Here is a 26,715-nt window from a genome sequence, read left to right on the forward strand (position 1 = left end):
ACACACACACACACACACACACACACACACACACACACACACACACATATAGCTTGTAGGAGTTTGACCTGCACTGAATTTATAAATTAATTTGGAGATTATTTCAAGATATTTAGTCTTCCTATCCATGACATTATGAATGGCCATGTAGGTCTTCTTTTATGTGTTTTTCAATAAAGTTTTACAATGTCTTCTACTAAAATTTGGTTCAACATTTCTCAGGGGCTCGCCCCGTGGCCAATGGTTAAGTTTGCACTCCGCTTCGGCAGCCTGGGGTTTCACTGGTTCGGATCCTCAGCATGGACATGGCATGGCTCATTAGGCTATGCTGAGGTGCTGTCCCACATAGCACAACCAGAGGCATTCACAACTAGAATACACAACTAAGTACTGAGGGGTTTGGGAGAGAAGAAGAAAAAGATCGGCACCAAATATTTAGCTCAGGTGCCAATCTTTAAAAAAAAAAAAAAATTCTTGGCTTTATTCACAGGTACTACACTTTTTGTTGATTTTATAAATGGTATCATTTTTATAATATGTTCTAAATTTTTGTGCCTACTTTACAAAAATGCAACTGGTTTTACTATATAGAGTTTGAGTCCAGCAATCTTGCCAAACTATTATTTCTAACCATTTGTGACTAGATGTTCATGAATTCGCTATACAATCATATATCTGCTAATAAAAACAAGTTTGTTTCTTCCTTCTTAATTCTTATATATTTTATCGATTTTACTTTTCTTATTTGTTGGAAGACATAGGACTCTTGCATTTCTGCTTATCTCACAATCAGCGACACTGGCTGCCTTTGTTCCAGATTATCTTTGCAAAGATGTTTATATATTGAACAGTCTTAGAAGACAGAGATAGAACCTCCCTCCACAGCAAAGGGCAGACATGCGTAATGTCCAATAAAATAAAGATAATATTTCCCTTCAGAACAAAGGTCAGGCCTGTTTACTTCTCATAAAAGACTCAGGTTCTCTAACTCAGGGCTCCCTCCTGTAATACAACCATTGCATGTGCAAGTATCACCTAGCACTCTTCCTGTTGTCCTATGGGAACTGAGACTCGGGAAAACAGTGCAAAAAATTTGCTGATACTCTGGCCACTGCTATTGCTGTAAAAAATAAACTCCTTTGTGTCTGACACAGGAGTCTTATATCTTCTGCCAGCATCCATGAAATTCTGGCAGGCTACCTTGTAGCTTGCAAGTAGGGTAAAATCTCGTCCTTCACAGTTCTCAACATTAGTGTGAGGGTTAGAACCTCCAGTACAAAGCTGACCTGCAGGCATTATTGGCTTCTTCCTAATTTTAAAGGAATGCTTCTAACATTTCACCGTTAACCATAATAATTGATTTAAATTCTTGGTGGATACTCTTTTTCAGATTATGGGGAGTGGTTAAAAAAATTCCTAACCCATTTACCTTGGGAAACTCTGTTGCCTTAGTGGCCTAATAGAGTTGTTATAGTTTTCAAAAGTGGTTCTCCTTAGAATCAAAAATAGGGAAGGGATCCTTAAAAGAGAGCTATTGGAATTTCAGGTAAGACAGCTCTTCACTATGTTCTGCCCTACAAGACACTCGACATTCTTGGCCCCCACCAACCAGATACTGGTAGCATCCCTAGTCTCAATGATTGAAAATCCTCCAATATTTTCAAATGTTCTCTAGAGCAGGGGTTGGCATACTTTTTCTATAAGGAGCCAGGCAGTACATATTTTTGGTTTTATGGGCCATACAGACTTCATTGCAACTACTCAACTCTGCTGCTGTAATGCAAAAGCAGCCATAGACAATATATGGGCACGGCTGTGTTCCAATAAAATTTAACAAAGACAGGTGGAGCCAGATTTGGCCTACAGGCTGCACTTTGCTGACTTCTGCTCTAGACGGACCCATAGGGATAAAATACCCTAAAATTCACAGATTAAAAAACTGGGGCCAGAGATGAAGTGATTTGCCCAAGATTGCACAGCATTTTGTACCAAGCAATGATTAGAACGCAGGCCTCTAACTGCTGATACTCTTCCCACCACTCAGCAGAATAAATGACACCCTGGCAGAATCTGCCTCAGCAAGTATTTTTATCCATTTCTACTAAATATATGCAAATATATATGGATACTTGGCAGATGTCCATGAATATTCAACTCTGCTTCAGCTCCCTCCTCTGTGGTCTGCAGTATTTCTCCAGTATTACATCATTCCCAGATGAAGACACCATTGTTCCGGCGTAAGAATGTTCATGAAAACATGTGCTACAATTGGGTTGGAAGCTGAACCCAGCAGCACAGCCTTCCCACAACAACTCAGCATAAATCATTCACCTGCTAAATATTTCTAAAGCTATCCTCACAGTATTGACCACAGCCCTGATTTTTTCATCTCTACACCAGGACTCATATCCAATCCACCTGAAGTCTATTTTCAAGTGAACATCCCTGAAGTACTGGATCTAATTCTAATCTATACAAAGTATCAGAATGTATCACATCTACTTCATTTCTTTCATCTGCAATTGCTGAGATTCCATCCACAAAGATATTTTGTTTGACGTGACTGATTCTTCACAAAAGCGCTAAATAAACTGCCTCATGGACAATCTGTGTAATCATAAGTAGCTGCAGCAGTGATACACACAGCTTGATGTAAAAGCATTAGTTCTTAGAAGAGTAGCTTAGACCAGAACAGCTACATAAGCAGCTTGGTCAAAACCAAGACATTTGCTGGTTCACTCAGTGTATCTGGGGCCATTTTAACCCAGACTTGGGATTCACACATTGAGAACATTGGACTTGTGAAGTAACGGGTTCTTCCAACTCTAAGATTTAGCTAGTCTAAATTCAGAAAAAAGAGAGAATGGTACAGCCTGGAGAAATCCTCATGGAAGATGAACTCAGCCTTGAAGAATAGAGAGAATTTAGATGTGGAAAGAGAATACAGTGATGCATGAAGAAATCAATGGAGCTCTGCACCAATGGGCTCCTCTCTATCTACCTCCTCACATACAAACAGTAAAAACCACTGAGAAGCTCTATGGTTGTCCCAACTTCAATAAGCCCCTGAAGACACAACCTTCTAAGAAATGGCTTAGAAGTTACTGCACCAAAGCAGCAGTCATGAATGCCAACTAGAGCTAATGGTCTGGTATATTTGGTCACTGAACAGCAATAATCTTAGATAGCAATTTCTGCTGCAATCTGATGTATTCAAATTTTTTGAAGGTAAATGAACGACAGGCAAGGACAGGAGCCAACAATTACACTTAATACATGCTTTTTGATGAAGAAGAGAAGAAATGTTTAGGCACTGGATTTGACTCAATAGCCCTTGCCTTCATTTTGTGCCTGAAAAAACTAACTTAGCTTCTTTGACAGGTGATTTCCCCCATGGTATGGGTAGATTGGCTGGTACTAGAATGTTTATATCCCTGGCATATCACCACAGAGGTATAAGTTCTCCAAAGGGTAATGTGTAATCCAAAGCTGCTAAATGTCAAAGTCAACCAGAAAACAAAACAGAATTCTAAAGAAATTAAAACAAAGGTTTAGACATCTGAACTTCTGATAAGAATTTGTCAAGCATAATCAGTTGCTTGCCTAACTTGGAAGCAAACCAAATTTCCTCATGTGGATGGCTTTGGAGCCTCCTAGTGGCAGCCTCAAGGGACCTACAGAACTAGGAGTCCTGGAAAGAACCAGGCTTTCAAGAGAGCGTGTTAGTTATGTGTGCTGGTGATTAATTCAAACAAAGTTGTCAGGTCCTACAAGGCACTCAACACACTATATTGGACACTAGGAATGCAAAGATGAATACATGTTGGTCCCTAACCACATGGAGTTCACAGCCTACTCTGGAAACAAGTAAGAACAGAAATAACTCCAAAAAAATGTGGCAAGCACTTATAACCTGCATAAGCAGGTAAAGGGGATTAAGTCAGGATATATTAAAGGGGGTCATCTTAGCCAAGTCTTTACTAAAAGATAAGTAGCAGTCTATCTGATGGAGAATCTAAATACATTATATATTTTCATGTGTTTGCTAACTCTGCTTCCTGTTTGGAATATTCCCTCTCCACATATCATATTTAGAATACTAAGACTAGAGTACAGTAGGGTGAGAATAAACCGGGAAAAACAGCTGGGAGCAAAATTACAAGTGCCTTATGGCTTGAGCTTTATCTTCCAGGCTCTGAAGAGATGTCAGAAGCTCTGAATCAGACAAGTGATCTACTGAAGGCTAGCCGCAAGAATAATTCTGATAGCAGCACGATGAACATACTGGGAGAGCTAGGGAACAGAGACACCCATTAATCTGTCATAACAGTCAAGGAGAGAGGTAAGAAGCTGGCAGCACAGCAGTAGCAAGAAAGAAGATTCCAGAGTTAAGGACAAGCATACCTGACAGCCTAACAAATACGAGAGATTAGGCTCAAAAAAGAATCAAAGATATTCAAAGTTTTCCTTAAGAAACAAGGTAGGAAATGATGCCATTAACCAAGGTAGGGAACACAGGAGAAGTCGAAGGGATGAGTAACAATATGGAATTTCAGTAAATTTTATTTGGGGTACAAATTAGACCTGGGATTTGTTTAAGAAACAGTAGGAAGGGTCTGCAAAACTCATAACGCTGAAAAAAATTATATTATAGCCATCTCAAAATAACCACAAGAGTTATAACCACTATTAAAATATCAATTATCGTTAGCTCTTAGTGACATAGGAAAAGGAATAATTACTTCCATTTTCATAAATAATACCCTGAAATTGATCCAGTCTCAGAAGTCTACCTTCTCATTAGACAATGAAAATTTTCTAACAAAGGTGAACATCTTGTTCCCCTTACTTTTGTCCCCTTTGGCTTATCCAAAAGTACCTAACCTTTCAGGAATACCCAGAGTTCCATCTTTGCCTTAAAGTCTTATCTCATTCTTTCAGAGCTTATGTGTGTACTAACATAACAGATTAACATATCTGTACTCTCACAGCACTTAGAATAGATTGTATTCTACTACAGTGTCCTTTATGAATTGCTGGAGTTTTAAAGAAATTTAGTTGTGTTTCCCCAACTATATTTAAGTTCCTTAAGCAGTAAAGCATGGGCCTACTTCTGCTCTCAGCCAGAGGCCAACTAATCACTAATTTCATCTAATCACCTATTCCACTTTGCTTATACTTTACAAATGATAAAACTGGGTCCAAACAAGTTAAATAACTTGACCAGGTTTCACAAACAGTTTGTGGTAGATCTGAGACTGAAACCAGGTACCTAGAGTTACAGTTCTATAACATTTCTATGCTTTCAGATGCCCCATATTTAGTGAGCTACTTGCACTGTTATGCTTCCTTTCATACGGGGCACTTTTGCATCTTACTAGGATATTCAAATACCAAAAGATCCAAATTAATGATTATTTAGTGGTGGGATTATAAGCAGCCTGAAAGGCTGTGAGGATGATATTTGGGGACAGGGAGACATTCTGGGAAATTTAAAATCATACTATGAATTTCAGTATCCAGTCATGATAGACTAACAGGAACCAGATTAACCCTCCTAACTTAAATAACTGAAAAAAGGACCTGGATACATGGAAAAGTGATTTCAGACATAGGCAAAGAGAAAACACAGGACAGTGATCCCTGAGGAAGGAAAAACAAAAAATGTGAGCCCTACGACACCCTATCTCACTGCCTGGAGAGAGCGTCCAGGCTGTAGTACAGGGAGGGGAAACCCAAACAGAACTCAGCAGTCTTGCTGAGTTGAGGAGACAGAGTTCAAAATTAGGAGAGGTCAAGGCACCTAGAATTTACAGAAGATAGTACAGGAGAGGAGGGAGCTACACAAAGAGCATGAGCTCCAGAGATCTGTAGCGCAGTTTTCTGATATCTTTGTGCAATGACCTGCCATATGTGAGAAATCTACCAGGGCAAGGAAAAGATCCACCAGGAAGGAGAAAGTGGAACAATCACCACAGTTCACACAGGACCAGGAATAGTTCGCGTTCTGGCCAGCCAGACTGAAATGACTTCATAACACACAAGGCATCGAGTAAGAAGGGTATGGATGTAGAAAGTACTGCCTCAGAAAGGTATTGCCTCAGTAGAGAAGCCAAACCAGCCACAGACTAAAGACTTTTTTTGATCACCCTAACAAAGCTTAACAGAAAGGCTTGAAAAAAAATCAAACTGGCTCCAAGGAGCTTAACTTCATCCCCCTAAAAGATAAAAAATATTTAAAGGAATATCAAAATATCTAGCATCCAACAATGTAAAATTCAAAATGTCAGACATCCAATTAAAAATTACTAGACATACAAAGAAGCAAGAAAATATGACCTATAAATAGGAGGGAAAGCAATAAATATAAGTAGACACAGAAATGACACAGATGATGCAAGTAGTAAACAAAGATATGAAAAAACTATTAAAAATATATTCTATATGTTTGGGAAGATAAAAGAAAGCACAAGAGTGAAAATGAGAAACACAAAAGATATAAAAGAAACAAATTGAATTTCTAGAAACAAAAAAAAACTGAAATGAAAAGCATATTGGACCGGATTGACAGTAACTTAGACATTGCAGAAGAAAAGATTAATGGAATTAAAGACATAGCAGTAGAAACTATCCAAAATGACATATAGAGAGTAAAAATGACATATAGAGAGGGAAAAAAAAACTGAAAAAATTTTAACATAGCATTATTGAGCTATCAGATAATATTAAGCAGCCTAACATATGAGTAATTGGTACAAAAAAGGGATGGGAGAAGACAGGGAAAAAATATTTGAAAAAGTAATGGTCAAAACTTCTAAATTAGGGGCCAGCCCATGGCCAAGTGGTTAAGTTCATGAGCTCTGCTTCGGTGCCTGCGGTTTTGCTGATTCAGATCCGGGACGCAGACATGACACCACTCATCAGGCCACACTGAGGCGGCATCCCACATGCCACAACTAGAAGGACCCACAACTAAAATATACAACTATGTATTGGGGGAACTGGGGGAGAAAAAGCAGGGAAAAAAAAGAAAAGATTGGCAACAGTTGTTAACTCAGGTACCAATCTTTAAAAAAAAAAAAAAACTTCCAAATTAGATGAAATCTATAAACTCAGAGAACCCCAAGAAAAAAACAGAAAGAACATAATACTAAAGTACATCATAATCAAATTACTGAAAACCAAAGATAAAAAGAAACTCTTAAAAGTAGACAGAGCAAAAAGGCACAGTAGATATAGGGGAGAAAAAAAAAAAAAAATATATATATATATATATATATGTAGATATATAATACACATATATGAATCACAGCAGACTTTTTGTCAGAAACAATGCAAGCAAGAGAGGACAGGTCAAACAGAGACTACTTAAATGAAATGCAAAGAAAAAAAGAGAGCAAAAAAAAGAACAGAGAACCCAAGAGCAGAGGAACAATAACAAACAGTATATTACATGCATAACTGGAATCCTAAAAGGCAAACAAAGGGACACCAGGGCTGAAGAAATAATGGCTAAGAATTTTCCAAAATAAGTGACAAATAACAAACCATGGTCAGATCCAATAAACTCAGATAACACTAAACAGGATAAATAACCACCACACACACACACACACCCCTAGGAATACCAAAGTAAAAATGCTAAAAACCAAAGATAAAGAGAAAATCTTGAAAACAGAGGAAAAAAGGATACATTGCCACAGAGAAACAAGAATAAGAATTACAGCAAACTTCTCATCAGAAACCATGGAAGAAAATGGAGTGACATCTTTAAAATGTTGAAAGAAAAAAAAAAGGTCAACCCAGAATTGTATACTATGCAAACACATCCTTCAAAAGTAAAGGAGAAATACTTTCTCAGACAAACAAATTCATTACTGGCATACCTACTCTTTAAGAAATGTTAAAGAAAGTCTTCAGGCAGAAGGAATATGATATAGGTCAGAAACTTGGATGTCAAAAACATTGACAAGTGTCAGAAGGTAAATGAAGGTAAAACAAAATCCTTTTTCCTCATTTTTAATTACTCTAAGAGACAGCTGAATGGTTCAATCAAAAATAAGAACAATGAATTTTGTGAATAGCATATGTTAAAATATGACATCAACAGCATCATGGATGGGAGGGAGAAATATGGCACTTACACTACACATGAAACTGTATATTAATTGAAAGTAGATTCTGATCATTTAAAAATGTATTTTGTAAACCCTAGAATACAAAATGCATAAATTACTTTTTTTAATGAGTTGGACTTCATCAAAATTAAAAAGTTTTACTCCTCAAAAGACATGTTTTAAGAAAATGGCAGTTAAACCAGATAGAAGGGGGAAATATTGACAAAATAAATATTTGACAAAGGATTTGTATCCAGAATATATAAAAACTCTTACAATTTAATAAGACAAACAGCCCAATTTAAAGACAAAAGATTTGTACAGAAATTTCACCAAAGAAAATGTACATGGCAAATAAGCACATAAAACATGCTCAATATCATTAGTCATTAGGGAAATGCAAATAAAAACACAATGAAATACCACTGCACCCTCACTAAATAGCTTACATTAAAAAGACTGACCATAACAAACTTTGATGAGGATGTGGAGCAATGGAACTCTCATACATTGGTGATGGGGATGCAAAATAGTCTAATCATTTTGAGAAAAAGTTTGTCAGTTTCTTAAAAAGTTAAACATACACTTACCACACAATCCAGCAATTCCACTCCCAGGTATTTATCCCAAAGGAAAAAAACATACATCCATGTAAAGATATGAATTTTCATAGCAGCTTTATTCATAAAGCCAAAAACTGGAAAGAACTCAAATTTCCATCAGGTGGAAAATGGGTAAACAAATTGTAGTATATCCATCAATGGAAACAACTTAACATTAAAAAGAAACAAACTACTGAGACATGCAACAGCATTTATGAATCTTCAAAGGGTTACACTAAGTGAAAGAAGCCCAACTAAAAGGCTTTCTATTGCCTGATTTCATTTAAATAGAAGTCTAGAAAATGTAAAACTATAGCAATAGAAAGCAGATCAGTAGTTCCTAGGGGGAGTGGGGCGTTAACTATAAAGAGGCAAGAAGAAACTTTTTGAGAAATGTTCTATATCATGATTACAGTAGTAGTTAACAAATGAATATAGCTGTCGAAATGTATCAAATTGTATGCTTAAAATTGACAAATTTTACCTAAATAATGCTGATCAATAAAAATGGGATGGGAAGGTGGCAGAAGAAGAGGAAATTTTTTTAAAAATCATTTGCAAAGGTTGTCACTTGTTCTACCTACTCACAAGGCAATTCCTTACTCAAATCTAAATGAGAGACCTACTTAGTATACTTTCAACACCACGAGACAATACAATACGTTGGAAAAGAGCACGGCTATAATATCCCAGCACTTTAGAACTTCGAACAAGAAATTAATAAAGCCATTGCAATAAGAGAAAGTTTGGGAGTAAAGGTAGGATTCAAATAGGACTTGGAAGGCAGGGTAAATTTGAGATAGAAAAATAGCCTTTGGGTAAGTGAAATAATTTGTTCAAATATTTTCAGAATATCGAAATGGAAATTCACTTGCAGAGATGAGAAGCTGTCCTTGGAAAAAGCCTCTGAGTTCCTTACGGATTCATATGAACTAGTCTCTGTGCTCATGGCATCCCAGTCCTGGGGAGAACTGGAAACTCCATATTCCTTCTTTCTGCAAGAGTCCCGTTCCCCTACATGACTTTCCCCTCTTTTAACACAATGAGAGACATCTAGTTAACTTCTCTGCCACATGCAGCTGGCACCAAAGCAAACCAAGCTGTGGGGTGACTGACCCAGAATTACTGATGAATGTTCAAAGTAAACATGTTTTCAGCTAGTTTGGAATGGTATATTTCTAAGAGGACAGAGAGCTCTTAAAATCAATTAACTCATCTGGACAAACTGTCCATCCAATGGAAGTTTTTCAGTAATGAATATCAGACCACAGATCTTTCTGCAGCTGAGCTTGTTTATCATTCAAGGAGGCTGCTTCTGCATGTCTCATGGATAGCTTCATGATTTTTATTTTCACTGGCTTCTAGCTTCTTATATTTACATAAACAGGCCAAGAAAGCTAAACACACGAGAGTAAGTTTAAATGGAAGATCCCACATTCCCCCAAAAGGCAGAGACACCTACCTTTCTCTCCTTTTCTATGTGTCAGAGTAGACAACTGAGGAGGAAAAGACCCCATGTTTGGGAGGAGAGGAGAGGGCCTCATTAAAAAGCATGAACTTACTTAAGTTGTTTTGACATTATGTGGAAATCTAATAAAGTGCTCTCTGCTGCAAAGTTTGATTATTGCCTAGTGAGAGCTAAACACAAAATGACATCAGACCCACATGAAGACTGCAGCTTAACCCTAAGTTAGGAAGTGCCAAAGTTAGTGTCCTGAAAGAACTCACTTGACTGCTTGATACAGATAACCAATTCCATGCCAAGTATGATTTTTTTCTGTTTTGCTTGCCAGTTTGTTTATTTTTGTTTATGTAGAACATAATCTTCCGAGTGGGCTCTGACCATGGCTCTGAAGAGAGCAGTGCATCTCATGTGGGTCCTTTTTGAGAGAGAGGGAATCCCTTGAAATATCCTAGAATGTCTTGCCCTCCTCTGAATTAATTGACCATGCTGCCTGATGGGGAGTTCTCGTTGTTCTCTTCGTCAAAGGGGGCCCAAGAGATGCTCTGGAAGCAGAAAGACTGCCTCCAAGTCTCTGAGAATTTGCCTACATAGATGCTTCTGTTACCCCACATTAATCTCCCCAAGTGCCTGCCTCCCTATGGAGTTTTTCTAGCTTCATTCAGAGTTCAAATACAGTTCTGTCTGACTCTAAAGCCAATGTCCTTAACTGCTATACCACAATGACTCCAAAAAAATTCTGAGACCCAGGGATTCTCAAAGCATGTTCTGTGAAACACTGGTCTCATGAAATAGATACTTTATCCCTCTCTTAGACATTTATACTGCATATTAGTATATTAATAACTCCTTAAAGAAACCTATTTAACTTGGTTTAAACAAATGTTTCACAAACGATATTTGATAAGCTATATTTCATATATATTCAGGATCATGGGAACATCTTTTGCTAAAAAAATCCAAGGAGTTAACCCACCACAAATAAAATGTGGATAATGTTGGCAAGAATTATGTTCAAATGTCCTGACGCCTACAATTAGTATGCACACCAATCATTACCTACAACCCTAGACTAACCATATTGTAACAAAGAGTAAAGTTATAATTTGCTTACGGAAAAAAACAGCCTAGGAAATTCAAGTTTTAAGAATAAACAGAGGCCCAGAAATAATAAATTACTTGGCCAAGTCAGTGGAGCCAGGAATAGAATCCAGTATGCTGAATCTTAATCTAAAACTCTGTCTTCTATACCAGTGGTCTCGAAAATGGGTTATGTGTGCACCAAGGATGTGAGAAGAAAATAATGTGACATCTATGTATACATTTTACTACGTTATAATTTATATTGTTGTGACTATACTATATTAGCAGAGCATATAATAATGCAAATATATAATTTATAAATAAATAAAGAAAATCTGTGGATGTGCTCAAAAGTTTTTACTAACAGAAGTATATGTCAAAAAAGTTGGGAGTCCACTATTTCAGTTTCTAGACCCAGAGAGTGGCATAATGCTGTGATAGAGGACAAGAGGGACAGATTAGAATATCTATGACGTTCCCTGGCAGTGTGCTTCAGATATAGCTCCTCTCCTTTTCAAGACAAAGAGGGAGGTTGGTGTCAAGATGGCAACATAGGCAGACTCTGAACTCACCTGCTCCCATGGACACAACAAATTTACCACTATTCTTGGAACAATTACCCCTGAGAGAGAACTGAAAACTGAATAAAAAGAACTCCATCAACAAGGGACAGTCATGACTGAGGTGGAAGTGGCAGAAATTCCTTTCTGGAGAGAAAAAAGCCACCTTGGCAAGCCACAGCACTTCATGGCCAGCCAGGAGCAATCCTAAGGTACACAGCCTTCCCCGGAGGAGTGGGGGACCTGAGTAGGGGAGTGTTACTGCTATAAGCAGCTTTTGGACTCAGCACAACTGAGACAAGTGTCACAATATCTGGCTTTTCTGGCTACTAACAACAACAGTGAATACCCCCAGAAAAGCTATTGGTCATAAGGGGAAAAAAGCCAGCTATTAAAGGGCCCAAGCACAAATTCACCCATTTTGGAAAGCAACCAAAAATCACAAGAGAGGTGAACAGTCCTTGGCTGAAAACAGACCCATCTGATAGGCTCTAGGTACATCTCAGTGAGAGGTGAGACCTCTCCAGAGACAGACAATGGCAGCAGCTATTATTGTGACCTAGCACAGGCAAGCTGACATAGAGGCTGGCAAACGTGATTGGAGTTCTTCCCGTGGCCTGTTAGTCCGGGGTCTGCCCCACCCACTAGACCACTAGAGTTGACTTAACACAATTCAGCCAGGACAGACAGCCTGCCCTAGGGACCGGCCCCACCCAACAGCAAGCCCTTCAAACTTGTGGGCCTGCATAGCCTGGGTGTCTGGATTCTCTGCAGCTGGGTGAGTGGGTCCACCTCTGCAAGGCAGGGCGTGTGCAAGGAGCAGGTGGAGTGTGGGGCATGGGTGGAGTGTGTGGAGCCTCTGCAGTGGGGCAACTGGGTCCACTTCATTGGGTCAGGGCACACACATGAGGCAGGACTGTGTTGACTGTGTGTGTGGCCCTGTGGGCAGCGGGGCTTATCAGCTGCAGAAGATTTGTGCTTCTCAAACAGCCACATAGGGTATCAGCCCACTTTCCAAAGCCTGAAACAATTGGGTGTTCCAGTACCTGGGGCCAGCCCCACTCAGCTGCAATCTACAGAGAGCTAACAAGAGCATTGCAGGCCAGAGGCCCACAGCAATTGCAAGCCCCTGAGCCTAGCAACCAACCACATTGGGGGCCTATTCACTTAACAGAAAAACTGCAACAGGAATGTGCTATTAGATGTTGCAGCCAACTTCACGGGAGCTCTCCATGCCCAATAAAGTGACTGAAGGGTCCATATCAGCCACATGCAGCTGAGTACTACAACCAGCTGGCCAGAGGGACAGTCTAGCCTCCACGTGCACCTGCAGTAAGAGCAACCCTGCCACATCAGAAGGACACATGTAGCCCACACAAGGGACACTCCTGGAACATTTGGAACTGGTGAGAGAAGGAAGGACACTGCTGGGCCTCATAAGACATCTCTTACATAAGCCACCTCTCCAAGATCAGGAGATGTAACTGACCTACCTAATATCTACATATAAGCACAGAAAAAGAGGCAAAATGAGGAAGCAAAGGAATACGTTCCAAGTAAGGGAACAAGACAAAAGTCCAGAAAAAGAACTAAGTGAAACACAAATAATCTACCTGCCAAAGATTTCAAACAAAAAGTCATGAGGATGCTAACCTATCTTTGGAGAAGAATGGATGAACTGAGTGAGAATTTCAACAAAGAATTGTAAAATATAAAAAAAGAACCAATCAGAAATGAAGAATACAATACTGGAAATGAAAAATTCACTGGAGGGATGCCATAGCAGAGTAGATGATACAAAAGAACAGATCAGTGAGCTGGACAAATGACTAGAGGAAATCACCTAAGCTGAACAGATAAAAAAGAATTAAAAAGAATGAGAACACTCTAAGGGACCTCTGGGACAACATCAAGCACACTCACATTTGTATTATGGGTGTCCCAGAAGGAGAATAGAGAGACAAAGGAGCAGAGAATTTATCTGAAGAAATAATAGCTGAAAACTTTCCTAACCTAAGGAAGGAAACAGACATCCAGGTAAAGGAAGCACACAGAGCACCAAAGAAGATAAACCCAAAGAGCCCAAGATACATTATAAGTAAAATGTCAAGAATTAAAGGTAAAGAGGGAATCCTAAGAACCACAAGGGAAAGGCAACAAGTCACATACAAAGGAAACTCCATAAGGCTACCAGCTGACTTCTCAGCAGAAACCTTACAGGCTAGAAGGGAGTGTCACAACATATTTAAAGTGCTGAAAGGAAAAAAACCTACAGCCAAGAATAATCTACCCAGGAAGGTTATCATTCAGAATGGAAAAGAGATAAAGAGTTTCCCAGACAAGCAAAACTTAAAGGAGTTTATCACCAAGAAATCAGTCTTACAAGAAATGCTAAAGGGACTTATTTAAGTGGGAAAGAGAAGACCACGAATAGGAATAAGAAAATTACCCAAAAAAGAAAAAAGCAACAAAATCACTAGTAAAGGCAAAAAATATAGAAAGGTAGCAGATCAACCACCTATGAAAATAATATGAAGAACAAAAGACAAAACTACTAAAATTACCTATTTCTATAATAAGAGGGTAAAAGATACACACACATACACAAAAAGAGGTTAGACATGATATCAGAAATATAAAATGTACGAAGAAGGGAGTAAAAAGTAGAGCTTTTAGCAAGAGGTCAAACTAAAGAAACAATCAACTTAATAGACATTGCTATATATGTAGGTTATTATATATGAACCTCATGGTAATCACAAACCAGAAACCTATAATAAATATACCCAAAAAATAAGAGAAAGGAACTCAAACATAATAATAAAGAAAGTCATCAAACCTCAGGGAATAGAGCAAGAGAAGAAGAAAGGAACAGAGAAGAACGACTATAATACCCAGAAAAAAAGTAACAAAATTGCAATAAGCACATACTTATCAATAGCTACTTTATGTGTCAATGGACTAAATGCTCCAATCAAAAGGCAAAGGGTGGCTGATTGAGTAAAAAAGAAAGTAAATGGATGGAAAAAGATACTACATGCAAATGGCAATGAAAAAAAAGCTAGCGTAGCAATACTTATATCATTCAAAACAGACTTTAAAACAAAAACTATAACAAGAGACAAGAAGGGCACTACATAATAATAAAAGGAATAATCCAACAAAAGGATATAACACTTGTAAATATCTATGCAGCCAACATAGGAGCACCTAAATATATAAAGCAATTATTAACAGACATAAAAGGAGAAATAGACAGTGACACAACAATGGTAGGCGACATTAACACTCCACTTACACCAATGGATAGATCATCCAAACAGAAGATTAATAAGGAAACAGTGGCCTTAAATGATGCATTAGACCAGATGGACTTAGTAGATATATACACAACATTCTATCCAAAAACCTCACAATACACATTCTTCTCAAAAGCACAGACAATATTGTCCAGGATTGATCACATATTAGGCCACAAAACAAGCCTCAATAAATTTAAGAAGCTTGAAAAAATACCAAGCATCTTTTCTGACCACAACGGTATGAAACTAGAAATCAACTACAGGAAGAAACAAAGAAAAACCATAAATATGTGAAGTTTAAACACAATGCTACTGAGCAACAATTGGGTCAATGAGGAAATCAAAGGAGAAATCCAAAAATACCTGGAGACAAATGAAAATGAAAATATGACATGCCAAAACTTATGTGACACAGCAAAATCAGTTATAAGAGGGAAGTTTATACCAATACAGGCCTACCTCAACAAACAAGAAAAATCTCAAATAACCTAACAGTGTACCTAAAGGAAGTGGAAAAAGAACAAACAAAGCCCAAAAACAGTAGAAGGAAGGAAATGATAAAAATCACAGCAGAAATAAATGAACTAGAGACTAAAAAAACAATAGAAAAAAAATCAATAAAACCAAGAGCTGGTTCTTTGAAAAGATAAACAAAATTGACAAACCTTTAGCTAGACCCGCCAACAAAAAAAACAGAAGCCTCAAATAAATAAAATCAGAAATGAAAGAGGAGAAATTACAACAGACATCTCAGAATACAAAAGCTTATAAAAGAATACTACAAAAAGCTACATGCCAACAAATTGGATAATCCAAAAGAAACGGATAAATTCTTAAAATCATACGACCTTTCAAAACTAAATCAAGAAGAAATAGAGAATTTGAATAGACCAATCACCAGTAAGGAGATCAAAACAGCAATGAAAAACCTACCAAAAACTAAAAGCCCAGGACCAGGTAGCTTCCCTGGTGAATTCTACTAAACATTCAAAGAGAACTTAATACCTATCCTTCTCAAACTCTTCCAAAAGATTGAAGAGGAGAGGAAGCTTCCTAACTCATTCTACAAAGCCAGCATTACCCTGATACCAAAATCAGACAAGAACAACACAAAAAAAGAAAATTACACACCAATATCACTGATGAACATTGACGCAAACATCTTCAACAAAATACTAGCAAATCAAATACAACAATACGCTAAAAAGATCATACACCATGACAAAGTTGGATTTATTCCAGGAATGTAGGGATGGTTCAACATTTGCAAATCAATCAACATGATACACCACATTAACAAAATGAAGAATAAAAATCACATGATCATCTCCATAGATGCAGAGAAAGTATTTGACAAGATATAGCACCAATTTGTGATAAAAACTCTGAATAAAATGGGTATGGAAGGAAAGCACCTCAACATAGTAAAGGCCATATATGACAAACCCACAGCTAATATCATTCTCAATGCAGGAAAACTGAAAGCTATCCTTCTAAGAACAGGAACCAGACAAGGATACTTTCACCACTCTTACTTAACATAGTATTGGAAGTCTTAACCAGAGCAATCAGGCAATAAAAAGAAATAAAAGGGATCCAAACTGGAAAGGAAGTAGTGAAACGGTCACTATTTGCAGATGACATGATTTTATATATAGAAAACTCTAAAGAATCCACAAAAAAACTTCTGGAAATAATAAATGAATATGGTAAAGTTGCAGGATACAAAAATCAGTTGTGTTTCCATACACTAACAACGAAGTAGCAGAAAGAAATATCAAGACTACAATCCCATTAACAATTGCAACAAAAAGAATAAAATGCTTAGGAATAAACTTAACCAAAGAGGTAAAAGATCTGTACACTGAAAACTATAAACCATTGTTGAAAGAAATTGAAGACAACACAAAGAAGTGGAAAGATGTTCCATGCTCTTGGAGTGGACGAAATAACATAGCCAAAACGACCATACTTCCTAAGGCAATCTACAGATTCAATGCAATCCCTATCAAAGTTCCAACAACATTTTTCACAGAAATAGAACAAAGAATCCTAAAATTTATATGCAACAACAAAAGACCCCGAATAGCCAGAGAAATCCTGAGAAAAAAGAACAAAGCTGGAGGTATCATATTCCCTGATTTCAAAATATACTACAAAGCTATAGTAACCAAAAAAGCATGGTAGTGGCACAAAAACAGAAAACAGACACACAGATCAATGGAACAGAATTGAGAGCCCAGAAATAAACTCACACATCTATGGACAGCTAATTTTCGACAAGGGAGCCAAGAACATACAATGGAGAAAGGCAAGTCTTTTCAATAAACGGTGCTGGGAAAACTGGACAGCCACATGCAAAAGAACAAAAGTAGACTATTATCTTACACCATACAGAAAAATTAACTCAAAATGAATTAAAGACTTGAATGTAAGATCTGAAACCATGAAACTTCTAGAAGAAAACATAGGCAGTACACTCTTCGACATTGGTCTTAGCAGCATATTTTCAAGTAGCATGTCTGACAGGGCAAGGGAAACAATAGAAAAAAACAAACAAGTAGGATTACATCGAACTATAAAGCTTCTGCACAGCAAAGGAAACCATCAACAGAATGACAAGACAACCTAACAAATGGGAGAACATATTTGCAAACTACATATCTGATAAGGGGTTAATATAGAAAACATATAAAGAACTCATACATCTCAACAAAAAAAAACTAACACAATTAAAAAATGGGAAAAGATTTGAACAGACATTTCTCCAAAGAAGATATACAGATGACCAACAGGCACATGAAAAGATGTCCAGCATCACTAACTATCAGGGAAATGCATATCAAAACTACAATGAGATGTCATCTCACTCCTGTCAGAATGGTTATAATTAACAAGACAGGAAACAACTGTTGGAGAGGATGTGGAGAGAAGGGAACTCTCATACACTGCTGGTGGGAGTGCAAACTGGTGCAGCCACAATGGAAAACAGTATGGAGATTCCTCAAATAATTAAGATTAGAAATACCATACAATCCAGCTATTCCACTGCTGGGTATTTATCCAAAGAATATGAAAACATGAATGCATAAAGATACACAAACCCCTATGTTCACGGCAGCATTATTCACAATAGCCAAGACTTGGAAGCAACCTAGGTACCCATCAATGGACGAATGGATAAAGATGTGGTATATATACACAATGGAATACTACTCAGCCATAAGAAATGATGAAATCCAGCCATTTGTGACAACATGGATGGACCTTGAGGGCATTATGCTAGGTGAAATGTCAGAGGAAAAAAGTCAAATACCATATGATCTCACTCATAAGTAGAAGATAAAAACAACAACAAACAATCACATAGAGACAGAGATCGGATTGGTGGTGAGGGAGGGAGGGTGAAAGGGGTGACTAGGCACCTGTGTGTGGTGATGAACTGTAATTAGTCTTTGGGTGATGAACCTGATGTAATCTACACAGAAAGTGAAATATAATGATGTACACCTGAAATTTACATAATGTTATAAACCAATGTTACCACAATAAAAAATAAATAAAATTGAAGAGAATTTAAAAACTAAAGATAAAGAGGGGAAAAAAGAAATTTTCATGGACTGCTCTCAAAATTAAAATAAATTATTTTTATCATCATGTTATCTAAGTATTTAAAAACATAAAAGCCAGCCTTTACCTATAGTTCTTAAGCAATTACAAAAAACAAACAAATTTATATGTTGAATAGAAACAAACCAAAAAAATCCATAAAATTTAAATTACTGCCATCAATTTAAGGCGATGATGGCATCATTTTTATTGAAATACCAAATCACCACTCATGATGTGATTATAGCTAAGATTTATGGCACAAGTTATGCCTCAGTTTTCTTACATAGAAAATAAGGAAATAAAAATGTTTAGTTCATAGTATTATTATGATAAATGAATGAGCTAATATCTGCAAAGTGCACAGTACTTGGTACATAGTAAGCACTCAAAAAATGTTAACTGTCACCATAACCAGTATCATCATCCTTGTCACTGTCATCATTATCATCATAATCACCTTGAATCTGGTGTAGGCCCTATAGACCATTCAATTCCCCCATGACTTCCCTCTATTTGAACTATTTCTAAACTTTTGTTCCTATAGCCCACTCTTGACATGACTGTGCCTTCATTTCGGCAAATCACATCATTCATGTATTAAGTTTACCCCTGCTCTTTCCCCATAAATTCAGACAATTAAAGTAGTAGGTCTTGGCACCAATACAATCCTAAAGACCAACAAAGACAGATAATAAAATCCTGTGGCAGAAGTGTTCATCTGGATTAATTAGAATGTAGCTAGATCCACATATATATTAGATTACCATTAGGATGAAACATAAAGTTTTTAATTCTAGTAAAGAATTCCTGGACAGCTGAGAAGACATGGACAGAGGCATACTACCCTCCAGGAGTTTTCAGATTCCTGTTAGAGAAATACTGTCCTACAGATATATAAGGAGAGACGAAAATTTGTATTCCAGTTAAGGATGACTTAGTTCTTCATGTCTCTCTGCTAACACCAAACCTTGCACGTGTCTCTAGGTTAACATTAACATTCTGTTTCATATGAATTATGCACAAATCTGTCTTTCCTACAAGAGGAGTTCCTTAAAAGCAAGCATAGTGTTATTCACCTCTGAATCACCAGCATTGGCAAATTGCGGTTCCTCCAACTCCTAGAACACCCTAGTAACTTTAACAGGTTACAGTAGGAAAAGTACTAAACACAGAGTTAGAAGTACCAAGTTCAAGGTCCAGCTCTGAGCAATTTAAGCTGTTTGAACTGGGCAAGTCACCTCACTTCTAAGTCTGTTTCTTCTTCATTGAAATACGAAGAAGAGCACCTACCTGACGGTGGTTTGAAGATTAAATGACACCTATATGTCAAGTGCTTAGTAAACAATAATACACCATGTAAATGTAAGATAGAATTATTAATGTAAAACATGAATCTGACAAAGATGAAGAAGATAGAGAGGATATATCCTTTCCATGGACTCAAAACTACCTGGGAATAACACTACTGAAATGTACACTTAAAAATGGTTAAAGTAGTAAATTTTTGCTACAAGGTCACAATAATTTACTACTAGCTAAAGAGATAAATCTCTGAAGTAAGAAAAAACAAACACTCAGAAACATCAAAGATCTTGTTTTAAATCTTACTAACCATAATATCTCACACAACTCACTTATGTTTCTGAATCTCAGATACTTCATCATTAAAAGGTGAGTAGCAACAACCTTCTCTCAGGGTCTTGTATATATTCAAACGAAACAAACTATACTAAACCTTTAGCACAGCATCTGGCAAATAGTAAATGTTCAAAAATATCAGTTTGAAATGTCCTTACTTTTCTCATAATTAACCAATCTCTTCATTAATCAAAGTATTAATTATCTACTGTTGGTTTTCCACCATTTTAAAAGCACAGGATATGGGGAAAAAATAAAAGAGAAGGACTCTACTTTCATAGAGCTTACATTTGAGTTAGGACACCAAAAATAGTCACAGAGAACACTTTAATACCCTAATATATTCATATAATAAACCTTCAGGTTTTATAATATTGTTATGATAGAAATCTTTTTTTTATTGTGATAAGAACACTTAAGGTGAGGTCAACTCTTAAAATTTTAAGTGTACGATACAGTTTTGTTACAGCAGATGTTACACAATGTTGTACAGCATATCTCTAGAACTTAATCATCTTGAATAACTGAAATTTTTTACCCGTTGAATAGAAATTCTCTATGTCCTCTCACCCCAGTCCCTGGCAACCATCATTCTACTCTGCTTCTACGTGTTTGACTATTTTAGATACTTCATATAAGTGGCATCATGCAGTATTTGCCATTCTGTGACTGGATTATTTCATTTATCATAATGTCCTCAAGATTCATCCATGTTGTCATATAGGACAGGATTTCATTATTTTTTAAGGCTGAATAACATTCCATTGTATGTATATACCACATTTTCTTTATCCACTCACCTGTTAATGGACAGGTTGTTTCCATATCTTGACTATTGTGAATAATGCTATAATAAACACAGGAGTGCAAATATCCTTGAGATCGTGATTTCAATTCTTTTGGATAAGTACCCAGAAGTGGTATTGCTGGATCATATGGTATTTTTATTGCTAATTTTTTGAGGAACCCCTATACTGTTTTGCATAGTGGCTGCAGCATTTTATACTCCCACCAACATATACAAGGGTTTCAATTTCTCCACATCCTCCCCACACTTGTCTTTTGTTTGTTTGATAATAGCCATCCTAACAAGTATGAGGTAATATCTCATTGTGTTTTTTATTTGCACTTCCCTCATGATTAGTAATATTGACCAACTTTTCACATATCTGTTGGCCATTTGTATGTCTTCTGTGGAGAAATGTCTATTCAAGTCCTTTGCCCAGTTTTTAATCAGGTTATTTGATTTTTTGCTCTTGAGTTAAAGGAGTTTCTTATATTTTGACTATTAACCTCTTATCAGATATACGGTTTGCAAATATTTTCTTCTATTCTGTGGGGGCTGCCTCTTTACCCTGTTGCTTTCTTTGCTGTGCAGAAACTTTTTAGTTTGATATAGCCCCATTTGTCCTTTTTTTGCTTTTGTTGCCTGTGCTTTTCTTGTCATATCCAAGAAATTATTGCCAAGACCAACATCATGAAGCTTTTCCCTGTGTTTTCTTCTAGGAGTTTTACACTTTCAGGTCTTATGTTTAAGTCTATAATCCATTTTGAGTTGATTTTTGCCTGGTGTGAGATAAGGGTCCAACTTCATTCTTTTTCCTATGAATAGTAGATATCCAATTTTCCCAACACCATTTGTTAAAGAGACTATCCTTTCCCCATTGTGTATTCTTGGCACCCTTGTTGAAGATCAGTTGCCTGTATATTTATGGATTTATTTTTGGGCTCTCTATTCTGTTCCATTGGTCTATATACCTGTCATTACACCAGTACCATACTGTTTTAATTACCGTAGCTTTGTAACATATTTTGAAATCAGGAAGTGTGGTGCTCCCGGCTTTGTTTTTCTTTCTCAAAATAGTTGGGCTGTTTGGGGTCCCTTGTGATTCCAAGTGAATTTTAGGACTTTTTTTTCTATTTCTGTATAGATTGCATTCAATCTGTAGATTGCTTTGGGTAGCATGGACATTTTAACAATAAGTCTTTCAATCCATGAACATGGATATCTTTCCATTTATTTGAGTCTTCTTTAATTCCTTTCATCAATGTTTTGTAGTTTTCAGTGTACACATCTTCCCCCTCTTTAGTTAAGTTTATTCCTAAGTATTTTATTCTCTATAAATAAATGGAATTGTTTTCTTAATTTCCTTTTCAAACAGTTTGTTATTAGTGCATAGAAATGAAACTGATTTTTGTATGTTGATTTTGTATCCTGCAACTTTACTGAATTTACATTATAGTTGTAAGATGGTAAATTTTACGTAGTTTTTTTTTTTTTTTTTTTTTGGCTACAATTAAAAAAACAAAAACCTACCTGGGCAGATAATGACTCATTACTATTAGTCACTGACTTATGGAAATGTGTTCAGGATGTAGCAAAGTGAGAGGAACCTAGAAAAATGGCATCAAACATTCTGTAAATAATTCCTTACCCTCATAATCAGATTTCTCTTTAGGAGATACAATAATACTAACACTGCTGATTTTTAGCTCTAAAATTTATACTCCCCACATGCCTGCTGGAGATGTACTTGGAAGTGTTTTACCAGATATAATACAGCTTTGGGGTCAAAATGACCTAAGTTCTGTCCTAGCTCTTCCACTTACTGGCTGTATGATCTTGAATAAGTTATTTAATGTCTCTGAGCCTGAGTTTCCTCATCTGTGCAATAATAAAAAATGGTACCTACTTCATAAGATGGTTATGAGAATTAAATAAAATAGTAGGTATAATGTGGGTACAATGTCTGGGTCATATTAAACATTTAATAAAAGTCATTAGTAATAAAAATAGCCACCTGATGACAAAAATAGTGATGATGATAATTATCTAGACCACCTACTCAGTCAACTAGTCCCTATTTATAAGCAAGATATAACCATAGGACAATATGGAAGGTTTAAGGGTGCAGTATTAGCTACTAGGAAATATTTTCCCACATATGTTAACTAGATTCATACATATTTGTCACACAGATATGTCATATATATCTGGGGAAATCTTAAATACAAAAGTTTTTTCTGCCCACGTACTAATACTTGGAAAACATTTCTTAACCCCCTCTTCCACTATCCAATTGTCTGGGTTTATTTTGCCTTCTGAGAGAGGAGACAGGCAAAAAAAAAATGTAGAAAAGGGATTGTTTCCAGTTAAACTGACAGGGCCAAAAACCTGCTCTGCACTGACGAAATTTTTTTACAAATTAAGTTTGACTCATGCCGATGTTATTAATCCCTCAGTTTATAAGCAGTGTTTGATCCCAGTGAATTCTTTAAAAAAAGAAAAACTCTCCCTTTCATGTTACAACTGGAGCACAAATTAATTGCAAAGGATACTATCCGTATCAAATCAATTACCATGTCCTGTCAATTTTTCCTTTGTAATGACTCCCTATCTCTTTCTTTCCAACTTCTGCTTCACTAATGTAATCTGTCCTCATCTCACTCCTGAATATCTTAACTAGCCTCTCCTTGGTCCCTCTGCAGCTAGGAATTTACCACTGTTCTATTTTGTCCTGTGAGGAGCCATGAGATAAATCTTCCTAAAATATCACATATAATTTTCTTCGTCACAGTCCTTCCTTGACTCTCTATTGCTTAAGGGATAAAGTCCAAACCCCTTAACTTTCAAGTTAACTCTCAGATTGTCTTCCACAATCTGATCCCAAACCTCAATCCAATTTCACCCCTCAAGGAAAGCCTTTTACAACTGGTTCCCAAATGGCTTTGGTATATTGGAAATGGGATTAGCCCAACGGCACATGACCATTATCTTTAGTTCATCAATTCCCAAACATTAAACAATTGTGAAAAAAAGATAAAGGAAGAGCATGCCTTCATGTCCAAATACTTCTGACCATGACTAACAACTCCAGAAAAGGGATCACAGGTTAATATGCATAACACAAAAACTTACCCTATATTCCTTCATTCCCAAGAAAATTTTACTTCTCAGCCTACGCTCCCAGTTACTTCCAGAGCCCTTCCAACTTCAGTAAACCAGGACTTCCAGAAGGTGAGCATGTCACGGTCTCCATGGTAGTAATCATCAGTCTACCGATGTCATCAAGGTTTCACAATGCTTACTTCCATATCCTCATCGCAGCCCTCTCCTGTACTAGCAAAGGAAATGAGACTACTGGGGGAACAAACCAGGGGCGGGAAGTAGTGGAATAAATCAGCTGCCAGGCTGGGAACAGAATCCAGGAATTCTACTCCCTCCTCATATCAGATTACTAGCAGTCGTCCATTTAGCTTTTGTCTGTTTTAGTTTTTCCCTGTAATTTTTTTCCTTCTGAATAAACAAGCTAGGTCTAAAACAGTAAGACTCTCAAGATGTGAGAGCTCCTTCTTCACATGTAAACTGCAGCTCCTCAAGGCCTCTATTTTCCGCATAAGAATATTTTATTACATTAGATGCATAGATTCTCTGTAGACTCGGGGACTCTTTTGGTTAACGGTGATTGCAAACGCAGATCCAGAAACAACCACTGGAAGGACAACTACCCTTAAGTAACATGAATTAAGGACCTTTGTTTACAATTTTGATGGATTCCAGACCACCACAACCTAACCTATTCATTATTCTCTCAACAAATATTTATCAAGTACCTACTATGTGCCAGGCCCTATGCTTGGCACAGGATGTACAGTGATTTAATAAACATCACCACACACTCAAGAGCAGAGACACCAAGGACAGAGATCTACTCTAAGATGAAGTGTGGAATTAGTCCTTAGGCATCATTATTTTATAGTAAGAGGACCATTAGCCCTCTCTCTGGCTTTTAAATGTAGTAAGGGTATGTTATAATAGGAATTCAGTACAAGTGAGTAAGCATTTTTGACCACCCACTATGTACCCATCACTGAACTAGATATGATAAGATTCTAATAATGGACTGGGAGCAACCATGTATTGCTACAAAAAAAAAAAACCCATAGCTTTTAGAATTATCAGTTCTAACTTTTCCAAGTCCTAGTTGTAAAGCTGGGACAAGTTACTTAACCTCCCTGAATTTCAGTTTCCTCATCTTTAAGTGGCGATATTTGGAAAACCTTCCTAGTATGGTGTTTTGAGTATTAAATGAGATATAATATAAAGTGCCTTGCAGAGGGCAAGTACTCAAGAATTGTTTATTCTATTCCTTTTAAAGAAATTAGGGCTACTGACCTGCCATTTTAGTAGAAGGTCTGGGAAAGGACAGTAAGACCAAAGGGAAAGTGAGAAATACCAAAGACAGTTAAACAGGCAGGAAAGAGTTGGCATTGTATCAAAAATGTTTCCTCATACTCATAAACTAAAAAAAAATGTTCTTTGAGGGAAAAGGCTGGGTCTCAAAATAAGGGTGAATTTTTGCCTATCTTAAGAAAAATTAGACTTCTAAGCAAAGTCCAAAAAGCAGAGAAGAGGAAAAGATATCTGTGGGGTAAAATAAAAAGGTCAATACACTTCAGTAAGAAGAAGGAAAAAAAATTCTCTGAAGAGATCAACAGTAATGAATTCCTTCATCAACAATCTTTGATAAAGAATCATACAATGATAAGGGGTTAATATCCAAAATACATAAAGAACTCATACATCTCAACAACAAAAAAACTAGCAACTCAATTTAAAAATGGGCAAAAGATCTGAACAGACATTTCTCCAAAGAAAATATACAGATGGTTAACAGGCACAAGAAAGACGTTCAACATCACTAACTATCAGGGAAATGCAAATCAAAACTACAATGAGATATCATCTCACTCCCATCAGAATGGTTATAATTAACAAAACAGGAAATAACAAGCATTGGAATGGATGTGGAGAAAAAGGAACTCTCACACACTGCCGGTGGGAGTGCAAACTGGTGCAGCCACTACAGAAAACAGTAAGGAGATTCCTCAAATAATTAAGACTAGAACTACCATGCTGGGTATTTATCCAAACAACACGAAAACACAAACGCATAAAGATATATGCGCCCCTATGTTCACTGAAGCATTATTCACAAAATCCAAGACTTAGAAGCAACCTAGGTGTCCATCAACGGACGAATATACAAAGAAGATGTGGTACATATACACAATGGAATACTACTCAGCCATAAAAAAGGATGAAATCTGGCCATTTGTGATAACATGGATGGACCTTGAGGGCATTATGCTAATCAAAATAAGTCAGAAGAATAAAGTCAAAGACTGCATGATCTCACTCATAAATAGAAGGTAAAAACAACAACAAACAATCACAGAGGCAGAGATTGGATTGGTGGTTACCAGAGGGGAAGTAGGGAGGAAGGAGAGCGAAAGGGGTGATTAGGCACATGTGTGTGGTGATGGATTATTAGTCTC

General features: G+C 36.9%; 1 protein-coding gene across 1 annotated transcript in view; it reads right to left on the minus strand.

Moving 5' to 3' along the window:
* HPSE2 (heparanase 2 (inactive)) overlaps positions 1–26,715 on the minus strand; it is a 603,312-nt gene that overhangs the window by 554,367 nt on the left and 22,230 nt on the right. The window lies entirely within an intron of this gene.

This window comes from Equus quagga, chromosome 2, assembly GCF_021613505.1.
Source record: "Equus quagga isolate Etosha38 chromosome 2, UCLA_HA_Equagga_1.0, whole genome shotgun sequence".
In the NCBI taxonomy this organism is placed as follows: Eukaryota; Metazoa; Chordata; class Mammalia; order Perissodactyla; family Equidae; genus Equus; species Equus quagga.